This window comes from Maylandia zebra, linkage group LG22, assembly GCF_041146795.1.
Source record: "Maylandia zebra isolate NMK-2024a linkage group LG22, Mzebra_GT3a, whole genome shotgun sequence".
NCBI lineage: Eukaryota > Metazoa > Chordata > Actinopteri > Cichliformes > Cichlidae > Maylandia > Maylandia zebra.
Window position 1 is genome coordinate 5,971,971 of NC_135187.1, and position 22,304 is coordinate 5,994,274.

The window sequence follows — 22,304 nt, forward strand, 5'->3', positions numbered from 1 at the left end:
TGTGTGTAAAAAAGTTTTGTGTTTGCAACTGTGCTTCTCTAAGAAGCACAGTTATATCCAGCTATATCCACTCCACTGGATATAGCTAATGCTAGCTATATCCAGTGGAGTGGTTTGGTTTAAACTAGATTAAAACCAACAATGGCCTTAAAAAATGTGTATTTTAAAATAAAATAAGTAAACATACTAACCAAAAATGGATTTAGCTACATTCGGACCGTGTTTCCGGAATGCAGTAGCTAGCGAGCTGATTGGAGACCATAATAGCCCATCAGAATTTTTGCATCCAAGTCTGTGATTAGTTGGTTTTGTGGCACACTTATAACAGTGTAGAGAGTTGAGCGCGCACGAAGCAGAGATGTTGTGAGTGAGAACGACACACTGAGAGCAGGTCCGCAAATGTCTGTGAGCACACAGAGCAGAGATCTGTGCAAGAGCAAATGCCAACTGAGCGAGAGGGGCTGTTCTTGTGTGTGTGTATACGGATAATAGCAAACACTGAAATAGATTTCTTGCATGCAGAAATGAATGTTGTTAAAATTAAACTTTTCTTCACGCCAAATAATTTTCTTCTCAAAATGCAAAATTTGTGCTTGCAATTTTTTTTTTTACGTGCGCCCAGAATAGACGCACAAAAATAACACCATACTTGCGCATCTCATGAAATAGAGATGCAGCGGGTACATTACAGTCCTAATGTGGATGGCTGATTTTTTTTTTGACTTCTTATGAGACTAGACAAAGAACCACATCTGAGAACGGACATGTCTTCGCTGCCTCCACCTCTCATGACTCGATATCAAGGTTGACCGCAATACAGCTTTTCAGGAGAGCAAATATCTTATTGAGTATCTCTTGGAATGAACTGGCGAGGCATTGCAGCGTGCTTAGGGGTTTTCTTCTGTACTCTGTACAGGCACAGACAGGAGCCTGGCATTGAGCCATTGGCATGCAACATTATCAGATGACAACCTGAACAGAGTTGTTGATGAAATTCTTCAGTTTACCACAAATGGTAAACAGTATGTGCATGGGAGCTTAAGGTCACATGCGTTAAGAATCCAGAGGTAACATGTTAGGCTAAGTCTGTAAGATACTGACCTGCTGTATGGTCCCAAAGAATGTCAACAACACTAATGTCTTCCATTCTCCAATCAGCTACAGTGAGGAAATTCTAGCACACCTACTTAGAATAAATAAAGAATCGCTACTATTTTGAAAAAGTACTTGAATCCTCTTTCTGGCTGAAAGTAAATAAATAGAGTTTAAAACTACAAGCCCTGATTCTTACTTTAAGTCTTTAGCAAAATGGATTGTGTAAAAGAGCTCATTGTTTCATTTACTCTCAGTGGTGCATAACCTTGACTGTGTTATAGTATTCCCATTTCATTTTTCTATAGGCTTACAGATAAAAATCACAAACTTGTGAGATGGAGGATGGTGTTCCATGGCTGTGTGGATGGTTTCAGTTGAATCATCATCTACCTTTCTTGTTTAGACAAGCCTGGTTAATGCTTCACAGGCATAGTGTTATCACTGGCAGGTCAGCGCATTATCAAAGAATTGAGGTATTATGGGCAGAGTTAAATCGAGTGTTCTCATTTTGTTTTGTTAATATTTTTAATTTTATGGAAAATCATATGAAGCATAACCCAAAGATAAATGATATTTGTGATATTGACATTGATATTTGTCTGCATTCATCAGTGTCAGAGTTAAAGAAACAATTATTTTGTTGTTCCATTGTTTAATTAATATTTCCATGATGGTTATACTGCAGCAGACTTTTGATCCATTTGCAGATTATGACAGTCACTCTATAATCACTCCAGATTTATTTTGCAACCTTGTTCATTTTCTTTCTTTCTTTTTTTTTTTTTTTTTGTCCCGTTTGGATCTATAGCCATCAGAATTGTTGTCTAAAGGCCAAGAAAGATGCCAAGCGGATTTATTTTACCAAGTGGATCATCATGGCCTTGCCATATTGGTCCATTTGATTGACCTTTATTATAATTATGAATTTATTTTATTTTCAGTTGCTACAAACGGGACAGACATGACTGTGGGATAGGACAGGGGGAAAGAATGAAAGAAAGAGAGGGAGAGAAAGAAAACCAAAGGGGAGAAGAGACGGTGAGAAGGGGGGGAAGAGAGAAAAAAAAAAAAAAAAAAAAAAAAACAAAACACCCGGGTCACCTGTATGGAGAAAAAAAAAACAGAAGAGAAAGCAAACAACAAAGAGCAACATAATAATAAAAAAAAAAAAAAGCACCATCACAATAAACTAGCTAGCAGTAGATATCAATAGTTACTAAATAATAAACGATATTGTGCAGCACGCAAGATAGACAGCGCACAATGTGCTTTGAGGCAGCAGCCAAGAGAGCTGTAGTCCGCGTCTGTGAATACCCATGTGTACACCTGTGTGCATACCTGTGTGGATCAGCATGCTTGCATTCCAAAGGTTTCTCCATGTAATGATCTGCTAGGGAGTGTGGGGAGCCACAGCCCTGTCCTCTATGGTATGAAGCAGGTATGGAGGAGATCAAAACTCCAGACATCCAGAGGCCCCCAGAACACAAGAGACCAAGGAAGACCCACAGAGGGGCAGCCGCGCCACTGTCCCAGTAAGAGCTGAGGAGAGTCCCAGATGAGGGCTCATTCAGCAGCCGCGGAGCAGAAGCCAGGGGGAGTTGCAGTGACACGCCCGTGAGCTCCGCCGGCAGCCAGCTGTGCCTGAGTGACCGAGCCCCAGGCCGATAGGCCGGGGGCACCCCACCTCCGAAATGGTCCGAGTGAGCCCCAATAAGCGGCCGCCAAGGAGTGAGCCGGTGTGTACCCGGACGCCCACCCCCAGACACAAAGAACCACCAACGCACCGACACCTGAGGGAGTCCGCCACCGGCAGGGGAAGTGGTGGTGGGTGGAGATAGGCCCTCCAAGGTTTGGAGGCCTGAGATGTCCCCAGAGAGGTGGCGTCTGATACCCAACCTGACATATAGACACAGACATACAGGCACACACAGACACAAACATCCATTCCCACCCTCATGCTTTCATATGCACTTACTCCACACTCAACCAACGTGGAGACAGACATAAAGAGACGCTGTACACACGATCACACTCCCCAAGCGTACTCTACAAACCGGGTCTAGGTACCCTTGCCCCTGGAGGGGGGAACTGCACCCAGACCCAGGTGGTGTTACCCTTTTCCCTGCGGTGGGGAGAGGCAGACCGCCCCGACTCCGCAGCAGCAGGGAGGCCCCACACCCCAGACCGCAGTCGGACGGCCAACTCCTCCTAGCCCCCCCGCTCCAGCAGGCCGCAGAGAACGGGGGTGAGAGAAGACTCCAAACCTCCCTCCACCCGCTCATTGTAGTGTTGATGCATGTGTGTTCTAAGATGCAATTAAAACCCAGAAGGGCATGGAGCTACCTGCCAGAGAGAAGCAGGTAAGCGCATAGTCCCTCCTGCTAGCCCTCAATGTCTACGTGTATTTAAAATTGAGAGGTGGGCAACGATGCCAGGGGTGAGGTGTACACCCTGATGGTAACTTGGACTCCGTGTATCGTGCCCACCCCCAAGATCCTATATGTATGTGTAATGAGGGTGTGAGTAATGTGAATGTCTAAGTTGTGGGATAAAATTGAGGCAGAGGCAGCCAGAAGGGGACAGAGGGGGGGGGAGGGGTAGCCTCCTCTGCACCCTGGTGACATACCCCTACTCCAAGGCCCTGCATGTGTGGGTGGTTGTGGTGGAGCGGGAAGAGGGAGGCAGCTGGAGATGGGGAGGGAAGGGAGGGAGGGGCAGGTGACCCCTCCCTGGGGCCAGCTCCCCCGCTGACCCCAGTAGGCACTCCCATACTCCGCGACCCGCCAGGGAAAGGGGGCCCAGGCCCATCCAGACCGGGGCCCAGCGCAGCAGCGCCCCCCGGCCCCACAGAGCCCGGGACAGTCCACCCAACCCCACCACAGAGAAAACTGCACCCACCCCCCCATCCACTCATCTTCCAGATTACATGAGACGATAGACGCCCAGGCTGAGATCTTCCTCCACCTCTCCTGTATCTCCCCCTCCTGCAGAGAGTTCCTGAGGAGAGGAAAGCTCCTGCAAGGTGTGACAATCTCCCCCACCAGTTGAAGAGCCCCCCAGGTGGCTCGACACACCGGCGGCACCACGTGCCAGGGATGGGCCCTTGTTCATTTTCTTGAGAGGCAATCCTAAAATATCCACAAGGCCACAAGGAAAATGTAATTTATTGTGGCTGTAAAAATAAAAGAGAAAGTTGTAATCTACTCTTTCATGCATGTTGATATGATTTTAATACAATTATCAATATCATTATGTGAGCTCAAACCTTTGTGTTTACATTTTGCAACCATGTTGTAGTTTAAAAAACTGTTAAAAGAAAGAAATGCGTGGAACCCCATTTTATTGAGGTTCTTTGGTTATGTAGAGTTCAACAAAAACTGGTCATGGGGTCAAAACACTTGGTATTAATTGGTAACTCTTTTACCAATTGATGTTGCCTTTTGGAACAAGATGACAAAAACTGACAACATCAATCTAAATACAGTCAGTAAATACATTACAGTAATCCAGTAAACACAAGAGGCAAATAAACAATATGAAAGAAGAACACCAGAGAATAAAAGCAAGAAATGAGTACAAAGCTAAAAAAAAAAATATCACAATGCATATATTTTAATGTACTGAAAAATAATATTTGAATGTTCTTATTCCTGAATTAAACTAGCAAAAAACCCCACTTGTTTATGACGTCTGAAAACTGGAAACATGCTCAGTTTAATCTTAGCACTATTGAAGAATAGAAGGTGCTCACAAGATGTTCTTGTCATCATCTCACTTTGAGATTCTGGAACAAGAGGCAGGTGCAGGTAGATACACGTAAAGTGGGTGTCCTCAATACAGAAATAAAATGATAAGGGTATTTGAGAGTTCATTTGTACAGATTTTGCTGTAAATTGAGGCCAGGTCTCAGATATAATGAACTTGAAATGTAAATATCATCCACCCTCTTCCACTTAGCAGGTTCACGGCGATTCTGGAGCCTAACCTAGCTACCATAGGATGAGGAATAACAAGTTAATATATCTTTCTGCAATTACTTTCACAGAAAAGGTAGACAAATGCTTAAAACATCTCACAAAGAGCAGCTGTATCACATTCCATTATTCACAAACTGTTAGTCCACCAAAGCAACTGTAAATGTAGTCAACACTGCAGCTTGGGATTAACATTTTTTAAAAGGAATTTTAACTTTGTACTACTCCATCCAGCTACAAAGGGGAAAAGCAAGTTTAAAACGAACAGAGATAACAAAGTTCAAGGTAACTTAGAACATCTAATCTTCAGATATGCATATTTATGTACCAGTTTATGGTTTTAATATTATTACATTGCCAAATAGCAAATAAGTTCAAAAGTAAATAACATACCAAAATTTGCTTTAATGGTCTGATGTATAGAGCTTTTGATTTATAAATTTTATGTATGAGCTTCCAACTCCTGCCCCGCACGTAGTTTAAGCAAAATCTGTCTGTTGCCACAAATTATCAGAAACTCCAGGCTGGAAAACAAAACAAAACAAAAAAACAAAAGCAAAAAAAAGCAAAAATGTACCAAATGGGTTCAATAAGTACGGTTATGATGGAGAAGATTTTCTAACTTTTGACCTGCGGACATTGACATGGATCGCTCCAAAACCAAAGGCTGTCCCCACCAAACTGAGATGGGATGCTCAAAAGGCTCAATTAGATATGTCTATGAATGCCCTGAGTTGTTAAAGACGTATCTGCGGTATGTGAGGGAACTTTTTGCAGAACAAAAGTATAATTCTAATTCTTGTCAAGGTTCGAGTTTTTGAGGAGGAGACAAACGACTGCATGGTCCTCAGTAGATGTCAAAATAGTGGTTTTTATTATACACATATATATGTGGGGAAGATGAGCATCATAAACCTTTCAGAGCTGATCTCCCCCAAACAACCATGTCACAAGGCTTTTATTGCAATGATGACGTCAAGTCACATGATAAGTATCAGTCAGTTCTCAGAACTCAGGAAGTTCCCTGTAGGAGCCATATGAGTTGTTTCCGTCTGACTAAGTGGGTTGGTTTAAATGGACTCACTGTATTGGTGCATCAATCAATCAATCAATCAATCAATCAATCAATCAATCAATCAATCAATCAATCAATCAATCAATCAATCTTTATTTATAAAGCACTTTTCATACAAAAAAATGTAGCACAAAGTGCTTTACATAGTTAAAAGCAGCCCACCCCACCCTCCAACTCACTCCCCACACTCTCATTAACATAAATGATGTGAATACACACATACCCCCCCCCCCCACACACACACACACACACACACACACGCACACACGCACACACGCACACTTAAAGAGTAAAAATTGGGCTGGGCTCGCATGAGCCAAGTGAGGAAACACTATAACAGGGAGCCGTCTGCACCGGGAGCCGGTCACAGACTGCAGCCTCCAGGCTGGGCACACAGCAGGAGGGAGGCAAAGGAGCCCCCCAGCCAGGCTGAGAGGACCCCCAGAGACCCAGCAGCCACGGTTGATCACAGCCCCGGTGCAGAGAGCGCCCTCCGAGGAAACACTGGAGATATGACACAATAGGATATATACAGGGTAAAATGATAAAATAAATAAGAACAGGATACAATATAAATATAAATAGAGTAACAAGATTAAAAAATGAATAAGAATAAAATCAATAAATATTAGGTAAAGCCTAAATTAATAATAGAATAACAGGATAGAATAAATAAGCATAAAATAAATAAACGCTAAGTAAAAGCTAAATTAAAAAGGTGGGTCTTGAGCCTGTTCTTAAAAACATGTACGTTCTCTGCGGCCCTGAGCTCCTCCGGCAGGCTGTTCCACAGACGAGGACCATACCACTGAAAAGCTGCCTCTCCATGAGTATGTGTCCTGACTTTAGGGACAATCAAAAGGCCAGTACCAGAGGACCTCAGGGTCCGCGAGGGTTCGTATGGTAAAAGCAGATCTGAGAGATAAGAAGGCCCAAGACCATTAAGACATTTAAAAACCAATAAAAGAACTTTAAAATCGACCCTGAAACACACGGGGAGCCAGTGCAGCGATTCTAAAACCGGTGTAATGTGGGCCCGCCCTCTGGTCTTCGTCAGCACACGAGCTGCTGAGTTTTGCAAAAGTTGTAAAGTTGAAATATTCTTCTTAGGAAGACCAGAGAGCAGGGCATTACAGTAATCAATACGACTGGTAATAAAAGCATGCATCAACATCTCCGTGTTGGCCCGAGAGAGAATAGGGCGGACTCTGGCTATATTTTTTAGATGATAAAATCCAATTTTGGTTACATGTTTAACATGTGGGATAAAACCAAGCTCAGAGTCAAAAATAACACCCAGGTTTTTCACTTGTAGCGAAGGACATAGTGAAAATGCCTCTAATTTAGACAAGAGTTTCTCTCTCTGAGCCTCAGGACCGACGATTAAAACTTCAGTCTTGTCCTGGTTAAGCTGTAAAAAGTTTTCTGCCATCCAAGATCGTATATCTAAGATACAGTTAAAAAGGGCATCCATTGGTCTGGTGTCATCAGGAGACACGGAGATGTACAGCTGCGTGTCATCAGCGTAACTGTGGAAGTTCACTCCATGCCTCCCGATGACACTGCCGAGAGGGAGCATATACAAATTAAAAAGTACAGGGCCTAGAACCGACCCTTGAGGCACACCACGTCATTTTATGGATCTTAGAGGAGCATGTATCCATACTCACCATAAAAGATCTGTCAGAGAGATAGGAAGTGAACCAGTTATGTACAGCACCAGAGAGGCCCACCATGTGTTTCAGTCTGTTTAAAAGAATAGCGTGGTCTACTGTATCAAAGGCTGCGCTTAGATCCAGTAGCACCAGGACTGAGAGCTTTTGGGAGTCCCAGTTACATCTAAGATCATTTAAAACCTTTAGGAGAGCCGTCTCTGTGCTGTGGTTCACCCTAAATCCAGACTGGAATATCTCCAGGATCTGTCTATCATTGAGAAAATCAGTAATCTGAGTAAAAACAAGTTTTTCTAAGATTTTACTTAAAAATGGTAAGTTGGATACAGGTCTGTAGTTATTAAAATCATTACAATCCAAATTGCTCTTCTTCAGAAGGGGCCTCACCACCGCCGTTTTAAAGGCAGCAGGGAAGATACCCAACTGAAGAGAGCAATTCATCATGTATAAAAGCTCAGCCTCAAAAAATCCATAAAGTGTTTTAAAGAGTGAAGAAGGGATTGGATCTAAAAGACATGTGGTGGGTCTCACTGTGGAGAAAACTTTCTGAAGGTTCTCAGCATTAACCAGGACAAAGCTATCCAGTGTCTCCTCAGGTACAATCGAGCCCTCAGATGTGTTTAAAATCATATCGCGATTAGATAAAATATCAGATCTGATGGCGCTGATCTTTCCCCTGAAGTGGTCTGCAAACTGCTCACAGAGCGAGTCTGTGGGGGTTCTTTGGGAGCTGTTAAAATCAGGGTTAAATAAATGATCTATGGTGGAAAAGAGGACCTTGGGATTATTTTTGTTAATACTGATTATTTTGGCGAAGTATGAATTTCTTGACTTCCTTAATGTATTATTGTACATTTTAAGTTGCTCGCAAAATATTTGATGGTTGATAGTATTTTTATTTTTCCTCCATCTCCTTTCTGCTGCCCTGCAATTTCTTTTGAGTTTTTTGACTTCTTCGTTTCTCCAGGGTGATGCATGTTTTACGTTAATCTTTTTGGTGGTGAGTGGAGCAACGGAGTCAAGGCTTTTCTTCAGTTTGCTGTTGAAATGATTAAAAATCAAATCGCAGGGTGCAGGTAAAATCACAGGGGGGCATTCGTCTAAAACCCTGGTAAAATTTGCAGCCACTTCAGAGGTTAGATAGCGCCTCCTCACAGTTCGCACCGAGGTCTCCCGCTGAATAAAACCGGTGATGTTAAAAAACACACAGTAGTGGTCAGAGACAGCCAAGTCAACAACAGAGGACACGCTGGTGGACAGCCCATGGGTGATGACCAGGTCCAGAGTGTGTCCTCTGTTGTGAGTCGGCTGCGTGACATGCTGGGTAAAATCCAAACAGTGAAGAATGTTTAAGAATTCTTTTGCTGCAGGATCAGAAGGATTATCTATGTGCAGGTTAAAATCACCGGTTAAAATTATCATATTATAGTTTGAATGTATGTTTGTTAAAAATTCTGAGAATTCCTTGATAAAAGCAGCGCTGTCTTTAGGTGGTCTATAAATTGTGACAGATAAAACTGGAGGGCTGCTGAAAACAATAGCATGGAATTCAAAAGTGGTAAAATGATCAAATAAAATTTGTTTGGTGGTGAGTGTGTTGTTGGCTAAAGATGCAGTCCCACCACCTCTCTTACCACTTCTAATAGAAAAAGAGAAATTAAAATTTGGTGGGGAGGCCTCAGTGAGAACAACTGGTGCATCCGAACCCAGCCATGTTTCAGTTAAAAATAAACAGTCAAGTTTATTATCTAAAATTAAATCATTAATAATAAAAGACTTGTTCGACAGAGAGCGTACATTTAAAAGTGCCATACTGATTGAGACTGGTGGATTTTTGACAATAGAGTTGAATGGATGTTGATATGTTTGAAGAGGCCGGAGGTTATTAATGTTTTTGGAGTTACTGGATTTATGATAATTCTGTTGCTCTCTGTTTGTGATTATGACGGGTATTGCGTTGACTGTGGGAGAGAGAGGTCCTAGTCCAGAGTTTTGTGTATTACTGTTAAAAGTGGAACAAATATAGGAGCTGGGACCAAGGGGACATCAGTCAGTGGCAGACAGATCAGCAGGTAATGTCAGTTTGGGGTAGTGACAGGGCGATGTGCGGGAGTGCTGTACGCCAAATGCCAAATCGGTGGACAGCAAACGGCGTCCCCAGGCGTTGAGGTGGAGCCCGTCTGCCCCAAAAAGATGCCTCCTCTCCCAGAAGGCATCAAAGTTGTTAATAAAACCCAAGCCGTGGGAGACACAGGCGGAGGAAAGCCAGGTGTTAAGGCTGAGCAGCCGGCTGAAACGGCCTATCCCTCTGCCACAGGTGGGGGTGGGCCCAGAGATAAAAGCACTCACCTGCAACTGACCAAGGAGGCTGAAGAGTTGGAGGAAGTCCAACTTCAGCAGCTCAGATTGCTGTTTGGGGATGTCATTGGTGCCGATGTGGATGATGAGCCGGTTAACCTGTGGGTGGGATGCCAGAATGTTGGGAATTCTGTCCACTATGTCAACAACAGTGGCTCCCGGGAACGACAGCGTGAGCGCCCCCCTCATCCGCACGTTCCTGACGATGGAATCCCCGAGGACCAGCGTGGAGAGAGGAGGTGCCACCGGGGGCTGTTGGCCATCTGAGACGCCCGCGCCGCGACACCGGGGGTGTTCAGATGGAGATGCGCCAGCCGGACTGCGTGAGTGACTCCCAGGTAGCTGCGCCGTGGGTCCTCTTCTCCGAGGAGCCGGGGTAAAGCACAGCTCTCCGCGGTGAGTTTGCACCACAGCGTCGGGTTGCCCGCCGCGGCTCCGAGGGCGTAGTGGTGGAGATGGCGCAGACCTCAGCGACACAGCGGGATGGCGAGGGCTAGCGGTCAGAGGAGGAAAGTCCACAGGATCCAGGACATTGAATTTATTCTCCAGTACTACCGCGCCGGAGGGGTGAGGGTGCGAGAGACGGATCCTCCTGCCCCCTCTGCAGCCACCACGCGTCTCAACCACGGTCCATGGCGCTGGTTGGAGTGGAGTGGAGCTAACCAGAGCCTTGGGTCTTGCCCCTAGCTGAAACCAGGAGTTCTCGTCCTTGGCAGAAGCAGCAGCGACGCAAGTTGAGAGCCTGTGTTGACTGTTGGCGGGATCTTGGGACACAGCAGCTGGATGGTGCACTGTGTCGGCTAGCTCAGCGCTAGTAGCGGTGGTTTGAGCTTTGCCAAGGAGGATCGTGTCAAGTTCGCATTCAGCCCCCTGGATTTGGTATAGCGTGGATATCCTTTGTTCCAGCTCGATCACTTTTTGGCTCAGGTTGATGCAGCTTTCACAGCTGGATGTTGAGGTAAGTGGTGCCATTCCGGAATCTCGTACCGGCGACAGCGTCAAAAACAAAAACAGAAACTGCCACTTTAGCTTACGTTAGCTAAAAAGTCAGTCGTGACGCAGCAAGAAAAGAGTTTCAGATCAGTATCCAGCAAAGGCAAAACCAAGCTTCCAAAACTTTCGATGCATTATAACTTAATGATTTTTCTAACATTCAAAAGTTGTGCAAATAAATATAACTGAATTTAAAACAACCAAAATTAATATTGAGTGCACCAAGCTACGCTGACCTGGTCTTCTCCTCATGGGTGTGGGGCGTGTCTCATGGGTGTGGTATAAGGTAAATGTGGTTGCACTCACTTGTTCACAGCACCTGATGTGATGAGCAGAAGGTAGGGTGAGCACGAGGCAAAACTTTCTGTTGACCGCAACATACCGCAACTTGAGCGCAACTTGAATGATTTGATATATTTGACTGTAACTTGATGGTGTTTGTATATTTATGCACTAATTGCTGCCATAGACCAGTTTGTAATTTTGACATAGTAGTTAGTGCAGTTATTGATAAGTTGCAGTTATTTGCTTGTGCAGTCTGTGCGTTTGTTTGACAGTTGATCCCATGTGCTGATTTATAGTTTGGACAGTTGCATGTGGAAATAAAGAAGCAAATGATACAGAAGTGTTCTGTGCGTTAATTGTTGCGCGTCATCGGTGTCCTCATGTTTAGCCTGCCGCGGCCATTGGTTGGAGTAGCCGCAACATTCCCCTTATATGGCCTCCAGATGTTTCCACTCAGTCCAGCACTTAGAGAAAACCAGTGTGTGTGGTGTGTATATCTATTCGTGTCTATTGTGAGTGTGTGTGTGTCAAACAGGGAGCATGTCCTGAGACGCCCTCACCATTCTCCCTAAGTGTGTGCGTGTTCTACATGACTATGTAGATGCGTGTAGTGTGGACTTGAATGTGTGTACTCTGTGTAAGTGTATTCAATTGTTGTCCAAAACCAAATATGGGGTTGTCTTTAGTCGGCCTCAGCTCTGACAGCATTACAGTCGAATGTGTGGGGAGTGTGTAGTGCATGTATCTGCAGACCTCTTATTATTGCTCAGTTTAACATGAATATGATTAAGCCTGGAATGCAGGATTCTTCTGTAACCATAAATGATAAATGATAAACCATAAGTGATGCAAAAGCAATAATACTGAGTGTGAATAGTAACACAGAGACAGTAAAATAATATTCCACCTGATATTCTATAAAAAAATATTATATGTATTCTTTATCTGATGTGCTGTAGTAACAGAGGAAGAGGCTTCACTGTATCTAAAGTAGAGTAAAATTTAAAGTGAATGTAGCAGCTGCTTATTTCTCTCTCCAGTTCTTCCACCAGTGTCTCTCTTCCAGAAGACCTTCCCCTCTCCAGTCAGCTGCCACGCTACAGGTTTCTATCCTGACAGAGCCGTGGTGTTCTGGAGAAAAGATGGAGAGGAGCTTCATGAAGGTGTGGATCATGGAGAGATCCTCCCCAACAATGACAGGACCTTCCAGATGAGTGTTGATCTGAAACTTTTATAGTCACAACTGAGGTACTACTGTGTGTTCACTGGTGTAGCGGCGACATTGTCACAGAGTTGGACAAAGCAGTGATCAGGACCAATTTGGGTAAGACTGCATGTTGCAGTGGTTTTGAAAGTGGTTTTGAACTATCAGTTCGTATGCTGAGATTTTAATTATGCAATCTAGCTTCCAAATGTTATGATTAATAAATAAAAGCCTATATAAATGTCTGTTGTAACTTTGGGTTTAAACTGGGATCAAATGATGGGATTAAGTAATCAAAATGCAATGAGATACCAAATGATGTATCAGTGCAAAAGAAGAGTAACTAATGTTGGAGTAATCTGTAATGACTGAGTAGTAATGGTTTTGTGTCGCTCAGTGTTTCACTCAAAGATGTCAGAGTCGTCAACTATCACTCACTTTCTGATTTTGTCATGGTCCTGAGCAGTGTTGGTCAAGTTACTTGAAAAAAGTAATCAGTAACTAATTACTGATTACTTCCCCAAAAAGTAATCCCGTTACTTTACTGATTACTTATTTTCAAAAGTAATTAATTACTTAGTTACTTTTTAAAAACACGATTTACAACCTGAATAGGTGATAAAGCGATAGATCTCTCAGCCCAATTCTACTTTTTCTACATAATCCATCATACAAAATGTAATCAAATGGAAAAGTCCCTTTTTAAAACTTGTTTTATTAGTTTTAATCTTTTAACTTTATGCATCAAGCAAAAATGTAATTATATGCAACATTCACTGACTGGAAGAAATTTGTTTAATATTTAAACCTATTTTCTGCACATTCCAGCACATAAGTTTATTTATTTTTTTGTGTTTACACTCAGTCTTTCAAATAGATGCAAGTAAAACACAGCAGAAAATAAATAAAGTCAAAGACTAGCGGTCCTTTTGCTCTATTTTCACCTGTAAAGCAGGAGCAGGGTAGGCGGAGGTTTACCCTGGTGCAGGTGTGCCGCAGCGCTCAGTGGAAGGATATGGCAGCTCTGTGAATTTCCCATTACGTCGTTGCGCACTCGGTGCTTGCTCGGAAGTTTAGGGGTTTTTTTCGCTGTAAAAAGAAGTTTTCTTCCCACGCACAACGGACACTAATGTTTTTGTCACTTTTTATGGAATCAAACTCAAAGTAAGGTCAGTACTTCCACGCTTTAAACGCTGCACGCTCATACTCTCTCCAGTACTCGATATATGATCCACTGTTGATCTGCACACAGCTGTAGTCACAAACGTCGCCCTTGCTTACGTCACTGTCATGAGACATTCTCGCAAAAAAAATCACGGTTTTAGTAACGCAGTAACGCAGCGTTCCTACGGGAAAATAACGGTAATCTAATTACCGTTTTTGCAATAGTAATCCCTGACTTTACTCGTTACTCGAAAAAAGTAATCGGATTACAGTAACGCGTTACTGCCCATCTCTGGTCCTGAGTTACTTGACCCAGCGTTTTGTGTTTATTATGATCATGATGATCTTGCATTCCAGTTTATTCTGATTTTGTGTTTGGGTTTAGACTTTTTAGGGTTTTGGTTCTGTGCTTCCTCTGTTTAGTGTCCCCCCATGTGTTCCCTCTGTTCTCTGTCTGTAGGTCTGTGGCTGTATCCCAATTCAGGGTCTGCAGCCTTAACCCTTTGAAGCCGGTCGGAGCAGACACGCTCCATTTTGCGTAACTATTTTATTTTTTTTTGTGTCCCGTTTGGATCTATAGCCATCAGAATTGTTGTCTAAAGGCCAAGAAAGATGCCAAGCGGATTTATTTTACCAAGTGGATCATCATGGCCTTGCCATATTGGTCCATTTGATTGACCTTTATTATAATTATGAATTTATTTTATTTTCAGTTGCTACAAACGGGACAGACATGACTGGGGGATAGGACAGGGAGAAAGAATGAAAGAAAGAGAGGGAGAGAAAGAAAACCAAAGGGGAGAAGAGACGGTGAGAAGGGGGGGGGAGAAAGAAAAAAACAAACACCTGGATCACCTGTATGGAGAAAAAAAACAGAAGAGAAAGCAAACAACAAAGAGCTAGCAGTAGATAACAGTAGATACTAAATAATAAACGATATTGTGCAGCACGCAAGACAGACAGCGCACAATGTGCTTTGAGGCAGCAGCCAAGAAAGGTGTAGTCCGCATCTGTGAACACCTGTGTGTACACTTGTGTGCACACCTGTGTGGATCAGCATGCTTGTATTCCAAAGGTTTCTCCATGTAACGATCTGCTAGGGAGTGTGGGGAGCCATAGCCCCGTCCACCAGCGTATGAAGCAGGTATGGAGGAGATCCAGGCCCCAGATATCCAGAGGCCCCAGAGTACAAGGACCCGAGGAGGACCACCAAAGGGGGGGGGGAACCGTGCCACCCTCCTGGGAAGACCTGAGTAGAGCCCCAAAGGAGAGGTCACCCCGCAGCTACGGAGCAGAGGCCAGAGGGGGTTGCAGTGGCATGCCCGCGGGCTCTGCCGGCAGCCAGCTGTGCCAGAGAGGACCGAGCTTCAGGCCCAGAGGCCTGAAGCTCCTCCAGTCAAGTCTGTCCCGTATTCAGCAAGTGAAAATAAAATAAACAATAAAAGGTGAATCAAATGGACCATTATGGCAAGGCTGGGATGGTCAATTTGGTAAAGTAAATCCGTTGGGCATCTTTCTTTGCCTTTAGACAATAATTCTGATGGCAAAAGAGCCAAATGGGACAGGCAAAAAAATAAAAAATAAAAAAAATAAAAAATTCACTCAGCCTACAAACATTACTGATGAGTCAAGATCTGCACAAATTGACAGAAGCACTGAAGCAGCTACACATTTTATTCTTATTGTCATGTATGTCCTATTTGTCAGGTGATAGAGAGTAATGGTGATACAAGATCACAGGTGAAATTGGATGATGACCTGGTGGTTCAATGACTGTATTTGAAGCACATGTGTGACTGCATGTATTTGGAATGTCTCATTGTTATTTATCAGGTGACAGAGGCAGCTCTGCCATGTTGTAGCTCAGACAGAGGTGAAGAGGCAAGGTCACAGGTGAGTGACTGATGATTTGGTGCTATAGATTAACTAGTATTTATCATCATGACAATTGTTAGGCTGCTGATGTAAATTGTTTCATTAGTGTATATTTGACAAAGAATCTGAATTGACATGTCTCACTTTTTATATGGCACGAATCAATGTGTTATTTTATCAGGTGGCAATATGTCCTAGTGCAGTCAGAGGGGAAGAGCCAGGGCCAAAGGTGAGGCACATCAAGCACAGAATAATAATTTTAATCTGAGGATAAAACGCAGGTACTGAGGCTGAAAGAAGTTTCAGTGCTCTCAGAAGACTAAAAAGATAGCTAAGGTCAACAATGACTGAAATGAGATTAAACAATGCTGCTGTATGCCATGTCCACCAGGAGAGACTGGACAGTATAGATGTAAAACAAATATGCCAGCAGTTTATCTCAGTTAACGAGAGGAGAAGGCATGTGTGTGGCCCCTTCACATAGTGGACATTGAGTTGTTGTGTGGGGCACCAGTAGTTCATGTCTGTTTCTGTAACAGTAGTTCATGATTAGAATAAAACATCCCAGCTCACTGATTTGATCGGGGCAATAGTGCCTAAAATGTTGCATAATTTTGCTGAGAGATCTTTTACTTTGTGGTAATCTTAGACGAGTAGTTTTATGGACAAAAACCACCAGGTCATTCAGTGTTCCCTTAGTGCTAATGTATAAGAGATGTTGGTGTACTATAACTGAAGTAATGTTGTTAAGTCCGTAAAGTCATATTCTTTTATCGTCATGACTGTATTTGAAGCTATTTTTATTTTTGTATGATACCTGATTTATCTGGAATATGGCTGAAGTAAACTAAAGCCTAAAATACTTTAGTCAGTCATTTGTGTAATAGAAATTTAACATTATATAATTCACATATAAAACTATGAATTGTAATTTTAAATGGTTTAAAAGCATGTAGAATAGCATATGTAGGCAAGTATATTTCTCCTTTTTTTTATTTTTATTTTTTTATCAAGAAGCAAAGACAAAAAGGGGGAAAAAAAAGGAACAGGGCAGGGTTCAGTGGTTTCTGAGGACAGAAAGTGCACATTCCCTTGGTTTCCTTCCATAAAAGGTATTTACATCCATGTCCTGTAATTATGAGTAGATTGTAAAGTAAAAAACATTGACTATGATCATATAAATGCACACAAACACATCTCTATACTCATATGCAAATGCATTATATTGCCTGAAAAAAATTGGGCTAACTGCGCAGTGTTGCCTTGAGGCAACGAATGAAAATTAACAGTTTTACTGTATAAATAAATTTACAAAAGTAGAACAAACAATCAAATATGCTTCTTAACATATTCATGCACATACAAGTATTTTTTAATATACATTTATTTCACTATAAACATGTAAAATAGTGATCTTTATCTTGACTCCTAATGGAGATGTACCTCATGTAATGCAGCTTGCAGAAAGGGGTCCTCCCCCACCAAAATGAAAGTCACACCACCTTCAACTCATCATTTTATTGGAAAGAGATGTGTCTGGTAGCATTATTTGAAAAAAAAAAAGTTGTTTTTTTTTGAAGGGCCACCGTAAGGCATGAAAATGTGGTTTGTTGCCTCAGGGCAACGCTATGCTGTAGAGGGTTAAGTCATGGCACAGCATTAATCGCTTACTTTGGAGGCAGAACTTCAACGCATGTGGGAGGGGCAGGAATCTGATATTTGTACTCTTTCGGATTTTCAAGGCCTCCAGATTTTCATGGCTTCTTGGTCCAACAGCTTTAATCATAAAGAGAAGATGATATTACTTTTGTTGCCTCTCTTCTACCATGGTTTATTTGCAGGTAAGAAAGACTTTGAACTCCAACAACAGCCCCCCTCTATTTCTCTCTCTTTTAAATGCGTCACTACTAGGGATGGGTATCGTTTAGGTTTTATCCGATACCGGTGCCAAATCGGTACTTTTGAAACGGTGCCGGTGCTCAAACGGTGCTCAAACCGGTGCTTAAAGAATGGAGAACACAAAATTGGTCCAAAAACCTCTCATGTCATGTTTTTTGTAAAAAGATAACAATGTTAGCCTTTTCTGCAGCTATGGGGCATATATGGTATCACTCTTGGCTGGAAGCAGTGATTAAACAATGGAAAAAACACAAACTTTGTCCAAAAACCTCACATGTTTAGCTTTTTTCCTCTTTTTCTTTGGTCATTTTAGCCTTTTTGGCCAGGGTGAAGGGAGCATCTGCCATCAAACAAGAGGACAGCCGCATGTAGCTATGATGATGTTTGCTAGTTCACCTTACATGCATTAATGTAATTGAAGGAAATTGCCGTCCCGGGTTTCCTCCGTGGCGTGAGCGATAAGCAGAGTTTTGTCCTTTCCTTATAAGACTCCTAATTATTCAAAGTAACACTCAGGTATGCCGTTCAGCTGGGTTAGTTACGATATCGGGAGCAGTTAGGAGAACAAAGTGATACAGAGACTGTTCAGATTGCTTTCCCAGAATCAACTCAAAGGTTTATTTGGTACACAGCAGTTTATATAGAGAAAAAAAGGTTCGTGTGTCAGCTTTCCCAGTTCAAACCGGTACAGACTAAATAAGGAAACGTCTTCCTGCCTTCTGAGCAAAGTATCCCTTGTGTAGTTTATCAGTTCAGCTACAATTTATGATCATCCCAGCAAAATACACTCCTAGACATAAAATACAGAGTTCTTTCATTAGTGAATTCTGAAACAAACCACCTGGCCTTTAACGAGCCTTTTCCAGGAGATAAAGAAAAAGGGAGGATGGGAGTAAGGAAGTGGTCTCGTCTCTGTGGTGTTTTCGACCTTGGGGTACCAGCTTGTGAGTCTTACACATTAATTCTTGGGTCACAGAGAAAGAGAAAAACAACTAGTAGATGGGCCTTATTGAGTAACAGTTTTCCTGTATAAAACAATATCCTGTAAATGCTAACCGTGGTATCAAAATATCACAACAGTTCTCTCCTTTTATCATGAAATGATAACATAGTATAAAGACAGAATGTAATAACATAATATAAAGACAAATCATAAATGTGAAACAAATCATAAATGTGAAACAAATCATAAATGTGAAACAAATCATAAATGTGAAACAAATCATAAATGTAATTAGTCCTTCGAGTAAGCTTAATATCAAAATTTCAAAAAGAAGAAAAGAAAAAGAAGAAAACGTCATTCTCTTCTTTGACAATCGAGTAATTCACAATCTAATGCTCAATACATACATCAGGATCATCATCGATGACATCTGACACATAATCTGGGTCAATTTGTGCCAATTGCAAATACATTGAAGTAGCTGTACTAGTAGCTATACGGGTTATCATTGAACGTACACAGGGTACCACACAACAGACAATAATCATCAAAAACAAAATAATACATGCTACAATGGTTACAAAAGCTACAATTAGTTCCTTCCATTTTCCAAACGTGTCCTGCAGCCACTTGTCTAGCCACTGACCGTGACCTGCATTGGCTCTTAGTTCTATCTGTAATGCTTCAAGTTTATTCATAGCTTGTGTGAATGAACCGTTAGGGGCGGTATTATTGGGAATGAAAGTACAACAAACATCTCCGAACATCGCACAAACACCTCCTTTCTCAGCTAACAGTATGTCTAAGGCCATCCTATTTTGCATGGTCATTAAAGAGGTAGCAGACATCTGTTCTCCTAGGGCCTTAAGGGCCGTATTGGTCAAATTAGTAAGTCTTTGCTGATTGTAATAAACATAATTGATCCAGGCTACATTTTTGTTTACCTGTATATGCGGTATTAGTGAGACAAACCCTGCGGATATTTCCCCTTGTGCCTTTAATTCCCTTGGTATCCCGCGTGGAACCCCTATAGCATCTATGTAAACGTTATGTGAGTAAGTGGAGCGTTTTGTACGTCTGCTGGATACAGGCAGATCTGAGGTTTGTTGTATTAGTAGTTCTTGAGCTAAAGTTACTAGACCGCAGGTACCGGTCCAATTAACAGGTAAAGCCACTCTAAGGGTATTATTGCACATCCAATAAGCATGTGGGATTGGTCTGGTCAGGCGCGAAGCTGTAAAGCCTTTTAATATGCCTCCCCAGTACGAGTCGTTTAGTGTGTTGGGCGAATGCAGGATTGTGGAGTTATCTGAATGCGTACTTATATATGCATAAGAAAACATATGTCTATGTTGTGTCCTGTCAACACTCGCTGCTAGCCATGTTTCGTTACAGCGTGCTCCTGGAGAGTCAGAAAAAAATGTATAGTTTTGCGCGTCATAATTTATGTTTTCAAGTTTTGGTCGGTGGATGCATGTCATCAAGATATTTGGGTGATGGCGCACCTGTTTTGGGGGCGAAAGAGGTTCAGTGCGGTCTTCGGGGCGCTTCATGGGGTTACAGGGGTGGGTAGAGTCGTTAATCATGCTGACATCCTTACTAGAGACTTGTCCTGTGTATATGAGTAGACAATCTAAAGGACTTAGTTCTACTCGTACCGCTTCAATCAGGGTTACTGTTAAGGGCCCCTTTTCATCATTTTTGAATAGCATCCTTGTCAGGGGAAAACCTGAGATTGGGTATCCCACTATAACCTGTTCTGGATTACCCTTTGAACAGACATAACAATTGCTGTTTCCTAAATCACGAGCAGCTGTTCTAGCATTTTCATACCAGGAGTTGACTCCTACTCTAGAGGGCGCATAAAATGGTTTATTAGTGGCGTCTATGTTGCCATTTACTGATTTTAGGGAACGTGAAGAGTGCATTAAGTAGGTGTCTCGCAAAATAGAGCATGAGGTATCGTCAGCAAAATATGACCTGCAGAAATGTGAACATGGTTGCAGTTTACAATACAAAATAGCAAAGAAAAATCCTAAGGTTAATGCGATAGGTATGATAAATAACCTAAATATATAAGAAAAACAGTTCTTCAGTCGTCTTCTGGCCTGGTCCCAGGTTCGAGAGACATTGAATAAGGGCCGTATGATGACAATGGGCATTTCATTTTCTCCATTCTCGTCACTGCCAGTACAGTCTGGGGGCTGGAAAACGCGGCCTCCCCGAGTGTCCTTGGTTTTAGTGACTTCACTAACACCGCGTCCCCTGGTCTCCACTTGTGGGTTGGATCTGTGGAGGGGAGAGGCTGGGAGAGACAAACTTTCTGATAGTTATTATTCAGTGTTTCTACCAGATTGTGGACATAGTCGGACAATGCAGTGTCTATGTCCCCTTCCAATAGCGGTGCCCCTCTGGAAGCTGACCATGGTGTTGGAAATGGTCTTCCCATGATTATTTCAAATGGAGATAATTTGGTTGCTGCGGATGGAGTCATTCTAATCTCACAGAGGATTTGAGGAAGTAGTTTGATCCAGGTCATTCCTGTTTCTATCATTGCTTTAGTCAGGCGATTTTTTATGGTCCTATTCATTCTTTCTACAACTCCTGAACTCTGAGGGTGGTATGGCACATGATATTTCCAGTCTATTCCTAGAGTTTTAGTACACTTTTGAATTACTTCTGATGTAAATGAAGGTCCTCTATCACTGTTAATTTGGTGAGGTATTCCGAATCTGGGTATTATTTCATTGCACAACTTTTGACAGACTACTTCTGCAGTTTCTTTTGAGGTTGGATAAGCTTCTACCCATTTACTAAATTGATCCACTATTACCAGTAAGTACTTGATGCTTCCTTGTGCTGGCATATGTGTGAAATCAATTTGTAATGTATGAAATGGAAAATCTGGTTGTGGTAAATGCTGATGTTTCGCTTTTGGTTTTCCTACATTAGTTCGTGCACATGTTAGACAGGTTGCTAATATGCTTTTTACTGCATGCAATGTTTTCTCAATTACAAATCTTGATTTTATTGCCCCTATTACCCCTCTTTGTCCGACATGACTCACACCGTGAAAATGTCGGACAAGGACTGGCAGCAGGGAAGATGGGAGGGCAATCAAACCCTCAAGGTTTTTATATAGGCCATCTCTGTCATCTAAGGTACAGTCATTATTCTCCCAATAGGTGTAATCACAGGCAGATGCTTGCTCTTGTATGAATTTTAAATCAACATTTGTTTCCAAATAGTCTGGGAGTGTAACAAGTGGCAGCTGTAGGGGCACAGATAATACTTCCTGTGGAGGTGGGAGCTGTGATGCAGCTGCAGCTTTGGCTGTCACGTCTGCTAGAGCATTACCTGTTGCTTCGTCTGTGTCAGCTGTACTGTGTCCTTTCGTTTTTACAACTGCAACGGCCGATGGCAGCTGTATAGCCTGCAAAAGTCTCTGCACAAGATCAGAATTAGCAATCGGTTTTCCATCAGCAGATCTAAATCCTCTTTGTCTCCACAATGTGCCAAAGTCATGTACGACGCCAAACGCATAGCGGCTGTCTGTGTAAATTGTCACACGCTTATCCAAATGGAGCTCACAGGCGCGTATTAAAGCCATGAGCTCTGCTTTTTGTGCTGAGTGAAATGGTAATGAGTGAGCCTCTAGTATGATGTCAGGCAATGTCACCACTGAATAGCCACAAAGAAATGAGTTGTCATTCGGCCTTGAACAGGACCCGTCCACATAAACCGTGACTGAGTCTGGGATAGGCGT